We start from the raw sequence: 13,137 nt of genomic DNA, 5'->3' as shown, positions 1-13,137 counted from the left end.
CCAGGTACTTCTCCATGGCCTGGTGCTCTGGACGGGAGAGAGAAAACAGGCGACCCCTAGGAGGCACTGCCCCAGGTTTCAGGTCAATAGAGCAGTCATAAGGTCTGTGTGGAGGAAACAGGTTGCACAAGATTTACTAAAAAACGTTCTCAGGTCCCGATACGCTTTGGGGACCTTATCTAGACAGGGAATCTCCTCTTCACGAGGAGCAAGGGCACGATTACCTGCTTGAACAAGACACGACTCGACACGACTCGACACGACTCTACTCGACGCATGAGATTAAGGGCTGGAGCCCTTAATCTCATGCTTCCCCCAGTCCATTTGTGGGTTGTGTCAGTTTAAACAGGGATGGCCCAATACCACAGGGGAGTGTGGTGAATCTATCAAGTTGAACCTGATCTCCTCCTGGTGGTTTCCGGAGATGTTCATCTTAAGGAGAGTGGTCGAGTGGGTAATGCGGTCGATCCTCTGGCCGTTAAGAGAATTCACCACCAGTGGGCGTTCTACACCCTCCAGGGGAATCCTCCACCTGCTCCCTTATCAAAGAAGTTGGCCTCCGAGCCGGAATCCACCTCGGCCGAGGTCTTCTTGAGACCCCCACTCCACTCCAGGGTGACAGGCCGGTAAGTTCGGTTCTTTGAGGAGGTTTCAACAGGGATTACGCCCACTAGTGCTCACTGGTGGGCGCTGGCTTTTGCTGGACACTTTATGGTGAAGTGTCCATGATTGCCACAATAAAAGCAGGCACGTTCCCCCACCCTCCTCTCTCCTCCCTGGTGAGGCAGCCCCTGTCCAAGTGCATGGATACCCCCTCTGAATGTGGGGGCGGCAGTGACTCAGTGGTAAAGCGGGCGGTAGAGCGGGTCGTCCTATGATTTAAGATCGGCGGTTCGATTCCCGCTCCCGCCCCCCCAAAAATACCCGGAGGTGAGCTGACAGTGGGAGGTGTCAGCTCATCTCTGGAGCACTGCCGAGGCACCCTTGAGCAAGGTGCCGTCCCCTTTACAAATTGCTCATTTGAGGCGCACCAAGAAGGAGCTGCCTGCCATTTTACCTCCCCTGCATGCCTACAGGCCCCCTTGTGTGTGTGTGTGATACAGGGGCCTGTACTCACAAATATATATATGTATGCATGCATTTGTAATCAGTAGCTAGAGTGTGCGTTCTTAATTTCCCTTCGGGGATCAAACCAGTATATAAAATTTAAAAAAATTAAAATTAAATGTGGGCATGTCGGGTTCCCTCGATCTGGGGAGGTCTGTCCAAAAGATGATCGGGGAGTGGGATGAGCCTGAAACCTGCTGGAACTGTTAACTCGTCTCCTTTCATCCAAACGCGAATCCACTCGAATGGCAAGCTCAATGAGTCTCTCAATATTGTCAGGTAAGTCACGGGTCAACAATTCATCTTTGATCCTTTCCGAAAGGCCGTCAAGGAAAACGTCATAAAGAGCTCTCCATCTCCCAACCACTGTTCATGGCAGGGGTCTGAAACTCAATGGCAAAATCAGAGACAGTTTGATTACCTTGCCTGACTCGAAGTAGTTGCCTTCCCGCCTCATGACCGTGCCGAGACCGGTCGAAAATGCTCCTCATCTCCTCTTCCAACAGGGTAGATGTTTGGGTGCATGGTAACCCAGCCTCCCACACTGCAGTCGCCCACTGCTCAGCCTTGCCAGTCAATTGCGTAATGATGTAGGCTACGTGAGATTGTTCTGTGGGGAAGGTTCTGGGCTGAAGGCTGAAGATTAATTTGCACTGGATTAGAAATGCTCGACAGGCACAAGGCTCACCGTCATACTTCTCGGGAGGAGGCAGGCTGGGTTCCGGCAGAGTTGCCGTGGCAGGCTGCGGGGACTGAGCAGTGAGTTGACTTGCTCCCGCTGTGGATGTCAGGTTGGTCATCTGGTGTGTAACAATCTGCAGTTGTTGCATGACTGCTAGCAGCTGTTGTTGTTGCTGATCCAGAATTACCTTCTGTTGTTCCACCGAAGCCTGGAGCTGTGGGTCTCTCGCTGGTTCCATTCTTGGTCACAGTGTACTGTTATGGATTCCAAAGGAACCAGGCGCCAGAGTCAGAGTGTCAATTAATAATAAACTTTTAATTAGTCCAATGTCAGGGACGGGCTGGGGTCAAAACCAGAAGTTCAGGATAAAGACGGTACAGAGGTGGCAGGCAAGAGACATAATCCAATAAACAGGCCAAGGTCATTCACAGGGTGCCAAAAGACAAAATCGTGGTCAAAACAGGCAGAGGTCAGAATCCAGAAAGTCACAAAAGGGCAAAGCAAAACTCTTGGTCATAAGGAGACGGTCAAGGAATAACGATTTGGCATATAGTCAACCCTCGGTTTTCGAACATAATCCGTTCCAGAAGGCTGTTCGAAAAGCGAGTTGTTCGAAATCCGAAACTATTTTTCCCATTATAATTAATGTAAATAATTTTAATCCGTTCCAAGTCTAAAAAACAACAAAGTTTTTTTTTGACTGTTTTACACCATAAACTGCACTGTATACTGTTTACCATAAATAAAAAAGGGTAGAAATAGACACTGTGTTTTATTTTAATAAAAGATATCCTATCGAACTTTGAACACGAATGCGCTACGGAGGAAGCATCCTGGGCATTCGAGTTCGCTCGGCTCCCAAGTGAGTCGCGTTCAGGTACGCTCGGCTTCTTTCGGTTTGGTCGAGAGCCAAATTTTGGTCGAGTTCAGACACGTAAAATTCTCTGATTTTCTGGTCGAAAACCGATTTGGTCGAGAACAGAGGCGTTCGAAACCGAGGTTTGACTGTACAAGGATCTCTGCACAAATACGAACTACACTGCGACCGCGCTGAACTGAAATGGAGGAACTAAAATAGACCAGTTTAGGGTGCTAAAATAGATACAGGTGGAGTTGATGATAACTAATTGGCTAAGTGTGAACAATGGGACAGAACTAAACCCGGTTTGGCTAAAGAGCAAACAGAACAATCAGGGGAAAACAAACCAGGGGCAAAGAATAACGAACGTGGCAGTGACAGAAAACCAGAAAGTACATGACCTGAACACCAAATAAACAAAAGACAAAGTCAGGTATGTATTGAAAAGGCAAAACAGAACATGGCAGATGCAGATCATCATATGAACCTTAAATTCGTGGTTGTGTTGGTATGGCTCCTAATTTATTATCATTGTTACAACCATGGGAATGTAACACCTCTTGATCTCACAGACCAAATCCATGTCCCGTGGACAGGTTACATCCTGCAGCCTTGCCAGGGTGTGGTCAGAGTGTGTGCAGGGTGTAACCCGAGGTGTGACCAGCGTGTGACCATCAGTCCCAGTGGAGGACCGATCTTGAGCTGTGTGATTGACGCTGGATCAACGGAGTTGGAGAGTTTTCTGAATGTGGGCTGGTGAGTGTCATGAGAAGCCTTATTCTGCTGGACAAAAGTGAATTTAAAAATGCAGTGCTTAAAAAAGGAATGGAGGGCTCACATCTGCCCAGCTATCCTGACCCACAGCACGCCCCTTCAAAAGATTCAGTTCCAACAGATTTGGGAGTTTTCACTCAGAGTTAGGGAAAAGCAGAAAAAGGTAACGACAGGAAGTTAAAGACAGGACAGAAGTCCTGGATGAGCAGCAGTCAGAAGCCTATGAGCCATCTGTTCATCCTGAGTATGTGTGTGATCAGACTCACAAATTACCCCACCAACACACGCAGGTTAAACCACAGGCGACAATACAGTGGCTGCAGACGGTCGACTTTCTTCCACACAGAGATGCAGACAAACACGCACACACACACACACACACACACACACACACACACACACACACACACACACACACACACACACATACACGCACACACCTACACACACACACACACACACACACACACACACACACACACACACACACACACACACACACACAAACACACACACGTTGTCTCTTACCTTTGTCCCTGAGATGGAAAGAGGATATGACAGCTTTTTAAAGAAACCAAATGAAATTAACTGTATGTTCACTTGGTTTGACACATCAGGAACAAAGGAAGAACACAACTCAATGATACACTGTACTCTGTGAGTGATATCGATGACATCTGTCACTGGAGGTCCGACAAAAACAGGAGCAACAATTAAAACATAAAAACTAATAAATACATTTTTAAAATGGCTGTTTGTATCCCATATACATTTGGTGAATCTGATTTCTTTCATCTAGAATGTCTCCTCTGGGGCATTGTCAATATCTGTATAATGATGGCCCAGATAATGCCTGAAGTATAATCATTCACCAGGATTGGCAGAAACATGCCGTGCTATTGTCTCCCTTTTGTAGTTAGTTAAAAGGTGGATAAATAAGATGCAATTTAGAGACTTTTAAGATGTGTTTTTTCTGCTTTTAATCACAGTGAAATTATCTCTGGGTTAAGGCTGCCAATCACACAGGAGAGTCTTTTGCTTCTTGGATGCTTAAATCCAGAGTGAAGGGGCACAAATAGCAGAGTGCCTCAGTGGAACCAACGGCTCCAACAGGCTCTGTAATGTTCTGCTGCATGTGTCGTCACGGCCACAGCACCCACTCACACTCTTCTGTTCTATTTACAGCTGGTCACAGCTGTGTTAAAATCCTCCAAAGCTGCAGAACTATGCAGTTTTGTGTTTCTTTCTGGTTCTCTGTCGTGTAGAACGCAGTGAAGTGAACATCGGTGAGCGATTTTTTTTATACTTTAATAATCTCCGTAGGAAATAATTTTTCAACTCTTTTATTTTGTATATATTTCAAACACACAGATGTAAAGGCCCTAGAACACACAGTAGTGAGGAAGACATGAGGGCAGGTGGTGTTAGAAAGGAGAATGTAGAAGATAGGCTGTGGTGGCCCTTGATGGGGTCTGGACCTGCTCGACCTTTTGTGGTGCTTGTATCTTCTCCATGTGTGGAGCCTATACCAACTGGCTTGGGCGTGAGAAGGGGGCCAATTCCGGGCGCAACACCAGTGCGCCGTGGAGCCACACAGAGATACAGACAAACGCACACACACACACACACACACACACACACACACACACACACACACACACACACACACACACACAAAAGGCTTTTAGACATGCAAAGGAGAGGATGACGGTAGAGTGGTGGGCAGATCCATCTTGTTGTGCCCAATAAGCAGATTGTAGGGGACAGTGTCTTGCTTAAGGGCACCTCGGGAGTGCTCAGGAGGTGAACTGGCACCATCTAACAGTCCACACTCTATGTGTGGGTCTGGAGCCCTCTAGTCCCCAGCACAAAACTTAGTTGACCCAGCTCAATCAATATTAGCTTCAACACAAGCTCGGTGCTTCCTAAGTGACTCCTACGGTACGCAGACCTTGCTTCCTGTCTCAGAGGCCCAGGTTTGGCCCTGGCTTCATGTCCCTGAGGGTGGCTTCTGGCTCCGGGCTACAGGACCCCGCCGGAAGGCAAGAAGTGATGCAGCCAACAAGCTCCAGATGTTGGCCTGCATTAGAGCCTGACAGCTTGTCATGTCATCGCCTACACTACCACGCAGTTCCATCACCTCCCATCTGCTGCTCAACACCTCCTGAGGGACATGAGGGGCGGGGGCCTTCATCTCCCTCATCACAAGCTGGATGAATGACTGCCTATAGCTGCCTAGCATGGATTTCCTTTATCTTCATTCTCATATTTCATCTTTATACCTTGCCTCTCATTCTGTTTTCATACTTGGTGTTTTAGTTCCTTTTCAGTCTTTCCATCCGTTTCTTCAGCTCTACCTTTTAAGGTTGGTATACAGACATAAAATATGATGTCTCAACACTACCCCTGGTGATCTGTTGTCTTAAAATAGATCCATAATATTGACAAAACTTGCTGTTCCTACGAAAAATGTCCATGTGTCCATGTGACTATGTGCCCATGTAACCATGTGACCATGTGACCATGCTCTGGGTCACGTCTGGGATGACGGACGATATCTGGACTTGCAGTTCAGCGATGTTTCATTCAAGATCAAATGATGTAGACATGTGAAGACACTCATGTCTATTAGGGCGGAATTGACAGATTGAAACAACAATGTGTCAGAATGACTGTCAAAATTTATAGTATGAGTATGTTGAAAAGATTTTGTAATGAGCGGTGTTTGTTGATTCTGGGAACGGGAACTACACAAGCCAGATGGCTTCTCCCCCTCAGCCCTGATTTTCAGATGTTGTTGATCTTGCAAATGAAATGAAGGTGGTAAAGTGGCTCAGTTGGTAGAGCAGGTCAATCACAGGATTGGCGGTTTAATTTCCACTCCTGTCCAGTGTGAGCTCGCTTCAGAGTGTGAACTGACAGTGGGAGGTGTCAGCTCACACTCCAAAGCGAGCATTGCCAAGGCACCCTTGGGCAAAGCATTATCCCCCTTATAAGGACCACAAAGTACTGCCCACCACTCTATGCCCCCCCCCCCCCCATTGCATGCATATAGGCCCCTTCTGTGTGTCTGTACACACTATATGTATGCATACGATCAAATAGTGTGTGTTGAGTGCGCTAATAATTTCCCTACGGGAATTGGTGAAGTGTATAAAATAAAATAAAATGAAATAAAAATATAACATGACATGTTTGAAAAAACATAAATAAATAAATGAATAAATAAATTAACAAGTCAGCAGGGTGGCGCAGTGTGTAGCACAACAAGGCGGTTCCGGGTTCGAGTCCCACTCTGTGAGTTTGCATGTTCTCCCTGTGTCTAAATGGGTTGTCTCCAGGTTTTCCAGCTTCGTCCCACCTCCAAAAACATGTGCTACAGGCGAATTGGCTGGTATGAAATTATCCATAGGTGTGAGTGTGTGCAAAGAATGTTTGTCCATCTTGTTTTATGTGGCTCCGAGGTGCACTTGGGTCGCGCCCATAGTGTCCCCTACTTCATGTCCCCAGTCGGCTGGTGATGCACTCCAGCACCCTGTGGCCCACGACAGTGGACAAAAGCAGGTATTGTAGATAAATGAATAAATGAATGAATGAAAATAAGAATAAATAAATAAACACACACACACACACACACACACACACACACACACACACACACACACACACATAAACAAATCTTGTTTTTGTGAGTTCTCTGAGTGCAGCTCCATTAGGTGGTTTGTGAAGCATAGGAGGCTTAATATCCAGGCATTTCAACCCATTCAGTGTGAAATGTCTCCATCTAGAGGTGAACAACCCTTGATGTCTGGTTCTGGAACCCAGAACAGACTGTTCCAATCTCAGCATGTTACTCTGCGTGTCAATCTATCAACACATGAAAATTATTCAACTCATCCTATTACTGTTACTGTTACATGTTACTGCGCATGCGCAAGCAGGCTTCAGCCTTCCTCTGCTTTAAGCGAGTATTTTGTGTTCAGTTTTGTTTTTGTGTGTGTGTTTTTGTGTCTGTTATTTTTACTTTTTTTCTTAATACAATGGATAGCACTGGGCTAGTGTACTCCAGGGTGGAGTTAATGTATATAAGGGTCAAATGAGATCCAGGAACACGCGACATTATCCCCGTCAAGCTCCAACAGAGATATTGTGGCTGTCGAGCGGGTTGTGTTGAAAGGGATAGGCTAACGGCTATAGCCACTAGCCAGAGGCGAGTTAAGCACTCCGTCCCCTATGTTATCGTGGGGAACATCAGCTCATTGCCCAACAAGTTGGATGAACTGACGGCACTGTGCAGGACTAAACAGCGCTACAGGGAGACCAGCTTGTTTGTGTTCTCTGAGATGTGGCTGACGGGCAACGTGCCTGATGCAAACATCGGACTGACCGGCTTCTTCTTAGTACGAGATTTACAAACATATGAACCTACAGTAAAGCTTATTCACTATTTAATTAGCAACAGTGAGTGGGTTATGTTTAAATTCTCATAGCAGATATTTACAGATACAAACTATAACACACAAATAAGCACATTTGATTAAAATAACGTTATGTTGTGACCTACAAGTTTGTTTATATGATATGTTTACTGATAAATGCAGTTCATGCGCAGCTCCTTCTACGCAAAGCATCAATAACTTGGTTGTAACTTGCTGTCACTTATTCTACAGCTGAGGAGTCCCAAGAAGAATCCCTGGGATCACCAGTGCCCCCTACCATGAGGCAGGGGAACTGCGTGCCTCTATTAGCGCCTCTTCCCAGCCGTTTTAGGATTGCTCAACTCAAAAAAGTCATTACACACATACGGTTGTTTGCAAAAAACACTACATTATATATTTTAGCTAAACTATGGAAATTTAGTTGATATAGTTAACATGTTTGAACATTTTGATAGTGACATATAGAGAGATAGCACTACGGTCTTACCGTTTAGCATGCCAGCACAGCTAGCCGAGTCATTGCACAATCCATGGTGAGGCTCGATTGGCTGCTGCCTCACCCCAGGTCTCTTCTCAGTATTTCAGCAGTAAATGTAAAAATTTGGTAATTTTGAGTAAAAATTATTTGAGCCTCACCTGCCTCCCTTGACCGAACGTCACTGCACCCGGGACATGTGACGGTGAAAATAAAGCTGTGTAACCGGGATCTGGAGCCAACAGCTGTAAGCACCAGGCCTTACTACCTTGCAGGTGAGTCTTTACACATTGTTGTTCTCTCTGCCTAAGTAACGCCGAGGGCTGACCCTGAGACGGCGCGAGAGATTATCTACGAGAGAGATGGAGAGAGAGAGCAGTGTACTGTCAGGGCTGTACGCTTGCGCAATTGCGCACTGCTCGCACATTCTCAGCGCACAAGAAATTCGATATGAACTTATTAAATAATACTAATATTAGACCTGATCTAATCTATTTAATTCGACCAATAATATTGATCTCTGTACAATTTTGCATTGTAACTCAGTGAGTGACAGGTGTCCAGCCAGTGATGCGATAAAGTTCACTGACGCTACGCAGCCACTGATATCATTGACAGTCCTGCATGTGCGCCCTGCAATAAGTGCCGTGCAGATTAGCTAGCTAACAATGGGAAACAAACGAGCAACGACACATCCTCTCACTAAGCAAAAATAAAAAAGAAATGTGGTTCTTTTAAGATTGCTGTCAGGCTATATGCTATTACAAGAACAAGCAGTGAAACTGGGTGACACTATTTCATTTTTGCGGGAGAAGCAGACGAAGCTATTAACCTAGACAAAGTGTACAATCATGTGAAAAATATGGTAAGGGTGGCAGTGGCTCAGTGGTAAAGTGGTAGAGCGGGTCGTCCAATGTTCCAAAGATTGGCGGTTCAATTCTCGCTCCCGCCCAGGTGCCTGGAGTATGAGCTGGAAGTGGGAGGTGTCAGCTCACCTCCGGAGCACTGCCAAGTTGCTCTTGAGCGAGGCGCAGTCCCCCTTTATAGAAGTTGCTCATTTGGGCTGCACCATGTGGGAGCTGCCACTCTACCTCCCCCCGCGTGCCTACAGGCCCCCTTGTGTGTGTTTGGGTGTGTTACAGGGGCTTGTACATACTAACATACACAGTGCCTTGCAAAAGTATTGGCCCCCAAGAACTTTTTTGACATTTTACCACATTTCAGGCTTCGAACTTAAAGATAACAAACTGAAAATATTTTTTAAGAATCATCATGTGAGACACAATCGTGAAGTGGAACCAAATTTATTCAATATTTTATGTTGTGTTTAAAAATAAAAAAAAAACCTGACAGTTAGGAAGTGCAAAAATATTGGCCTGTTTTGAGTTAATACTTTTTACAACCTCCTTTTGCTGCAATCACAGCTGCAAATCTTGTTGCGTATGTCTTGAAAAGTTTTGCACATCTTTAGACACAAATATTTGCCCATTCCTCCTTACAAAACAGCTCAAGTTCCTAAAGGTTCTATGGAGATCATTTGTGCACAGCAATTTTCAGATCTTTCCACAGACCACAGATCTTTCCACAGATCTTTCGGCAGACCTGGTGACGACAACGCTGAGGAGGCTCCGTCCCTACAAGGCGGCTGGACCAGATAAGGTCTCCCCAAGACTCCTCCGAGCCTGTGCTTCGGAACTAGGGGACCCCCTGCAACAATTGTTCAACCTCAGTCTGTGGCTGGGGAGGGTCCCGTCACTGTGGAAGACCTCCTGCATTGTCCCTGTACCCAAGAAAGGACGCCCTACTGAGCTCAACAACCACCGACCGGTCGCTCTTACCTCCCACGTAATGAAGACCCTAGAGCGACTGGTCCTGGAGCTCATGCGTCCACAGGTGCAGGGTGCTATGGACCCTCTCCAGTTTGCCTATCAGGCCAAGGTTGGGGTTGACGATGCTGTCATGTACCTCCTCCACCGCACACTCTCCTACCTGGACGCCGGGGGCTGTGCCGTCAGAGTGCTCTTCTTCGACTTTTCGAGTGCCTTCAACACCATCCAGCCCCAGCTCCTGCAGGATAAACTGACCTCCATGGCTGTGGACCCCTACCTCGTGAGCTGGATTACGGACTACCTAACGGACAGACCCCAGTACGTCCGTATGGGGGACTGTTTGTCTTCTATGGTGACTAGCAGCACGGGGGCGCCACAGGGGACCGTTCTATCCCCCATTCTCTTCACCCTCTACACATCAGACTTCAAGCACAACTCGGATACATGCCATATACAGAAGTACTCCGATGACACCGCGATAGTGGCATGTATCCGGGAGGGTGATGAGGGGGGGTACAGGGCATTGGTGGCTGACTTCGTGGAGTGGTGCCAACAGAACCAGCTCCAGCTCAACGTCTCCAAGACAAAGGAGATGGTTCTGGATTTCTGGCGGGCACCTCCCTCTCCACAGTGATCATCAAAGGCAGTGAGGTGGAGGTGGTAGAAAACTATAAGTACCTGGGACTGCAGCTATACAGCAGACTGGACTGGTCACTCAACTCCAACTGTGTGTACAAGAAGGGGCAGAGCAGGATGTACTTCCTAAGGAGGCTGGCCTCCTTCAACATCTGTCCTAAGCTCCTTTTCATGTTCTATCAGTCCGTAGTCTCCAGTGTGCTGTCATACGCCATTGTGTGTTGGGGTGGGGGGGCCAGGAAAAGAGATATGGACCGTCTGAACAGACTCATCCGCAGAGCGGGCTCAGTGGTCGGGCTGAGCCTGGACTCTGTGGATATGCTTCTGGAGAGCAGGACCATGTCTAAAATTAAGGCCATCATGAACAACACCAGGCACCCCCTACACACCACCTTCTCCCAGCAGAGAAGCACCTTCAGCGGCAGACTGCTGTCACACAGCGCCTCCACAGAGAGGCTGAGGTCCTCCTTCGTGCCCCGTGCCATCAGGGGGTACAATGACTCTCTCAGGAGGAGCGGGGGGGAGGTGGCGAGGTCAGCACGGGGTTGAATATGGATTTAATTTAATTTAAATTTAATTTTATACTGTTGTATATATATATATATAATTTATTTATTTTTTATACTGTTTTATATTTTAATTCAATTTTATACTGTTTAAATTTTATTTTATACTGTTTATATTTTAATACTGTAATATTTTAAATTTTATACTGTTTATATTTTAGTTATAGTTTAGTATATAAGTCCTGTTAGTGCTGCATGTGCCTGTCTGTTAGTGTAATGTATGTCTTGTGGTATGTCCTGTGATATCAATGTTTCCTTTTCTCCTGGTGTTTATCCAGTATTATTTGTTATGTAATGCCTGAGCAGTGGATATATGCAATTTCCTCCGGGATTAATAAAGTATCTATCTATCTATCTATCTATCTATCTATCAGATGCTCTACTGGATTGAGGTCTGGACTTTTGCTTGGCCATTCTAACGCCTTTATATGGTTAGTTTTAAACCATTCCATCGTAGATTTGGCTTTATGTTTAGGGTCATTGTCCTGTTGGAAGGTGAACCTCCACCCCGTCCTCTCATCTTTTGCAGACTCCAACAGATTTTCTGCCAGAATCGCCCTAAATTTGGCTCCATCAATCTTCCCATCAACTCTAACGATCTTCCCAGTCCCAGCTGAAGAAAAGCAACCCCACAGCATGATGCTGCCACCCCCATGTTTGACGGTGGGGATGGTGTTTTCAGGGTGATGTGCAGTGTTACTCTTACGCCAAATGTAATGTTTCGCATTCAGCCCAAAAAGTTCAATTTTGGTCTCATCTGACCAGAGCACCTTGTTCCACATGTCATTTGTGTCTCCCATGTGGGTTCTTGCAAACTCCAAACGGGCCTTTTTATGGTTTTCATTCAAAAATGGCTTTCTTCTTGCCACTCTTCCATAAAGGCCAGATTTATGCAGAGTACGACTAATAGTTGTCTTATGGACAGATTGTCCCACCTCAGCTGTAACGAGTCAGAGGTAGGACCCACGTACAGCACAGACTGAGACCAGATCAGGAATAGTCCAACAGTTTATTCTGAGGTTCGCACAGAATGGCAGCAATATTCCAGAAAAACAGTCTTCGTAAACAGGAATCCCAGGTGACAGGTATCAGACAGGGAACGAGCAGGCAGAGTAGTCAAGGACAGAAGGCTGGTCAGTTTACCGGGGCAGAGACGAGGAAGACGGGTCGAAGACAGGCAGGGTCGTAACCGAGGAAGCAGTCCGGAGATCAACGCGAGAGAGCTATGCATGACACAAAGACAATCTGGCAGAGACTGAGAGGAATGGGAGGGTATATGTACTGAACAGGCAGGTGATAATCAGGTGAGGAAACACAGGTGAAGGTAGTTGCACTGATGAGGTGGGAGTGGAAGGCAGGTAGAGCTGGGCGGATGAGGGGAAAACCAGGAGCGGATTGTGACATCAGCTGTGTATGTCTGCAGGTCATCCAGCGTGATCATGGGCCTCTTGGTTGCTTCTCTGCTTAGTTTCCTCCTTGTTTTGGCTGAAAGCTTAGAGGGACGGCCAGCTCTTAATAAGTTTGCAGTGGTTTTATGCTCTCTCCATTTTGTTATTATTGCTCGCACAGTGCTCTGGGAGACGTTTGAATATTGTGAAATCTTCTTGTATCCCATTCCTGCTTTGAACTTTTCCACAACTTTATCACGGACCTGCCTGGTGTGTTCTTTGGTTTTCATGATGCAGGTTGTTCTCCAGTGTTCCTTTCAAAGACCTCTGAGACCATCACAGAGCAGGTGCATTTTAACTGAGACCAAATGACACACAAGTG

The sequence above is a fragment of the Antennarius striatus genome, chromosome 12 (assembly GCF_040054535.1).
Source record: "Antennarius striatus isolate MH-2024 chromosome 12, ASM4005453v1, whole genome shotgun sequence".
Classification (NCBI taxonomy): Eukaryota; Metazoa; Chordata; class Actinopteri; order Lophiiformes; family Antennariidae; genus Antennarius; species Antennarius striatus.
This window is presented reverse-complemented; position numbering follows the sequence as displayed.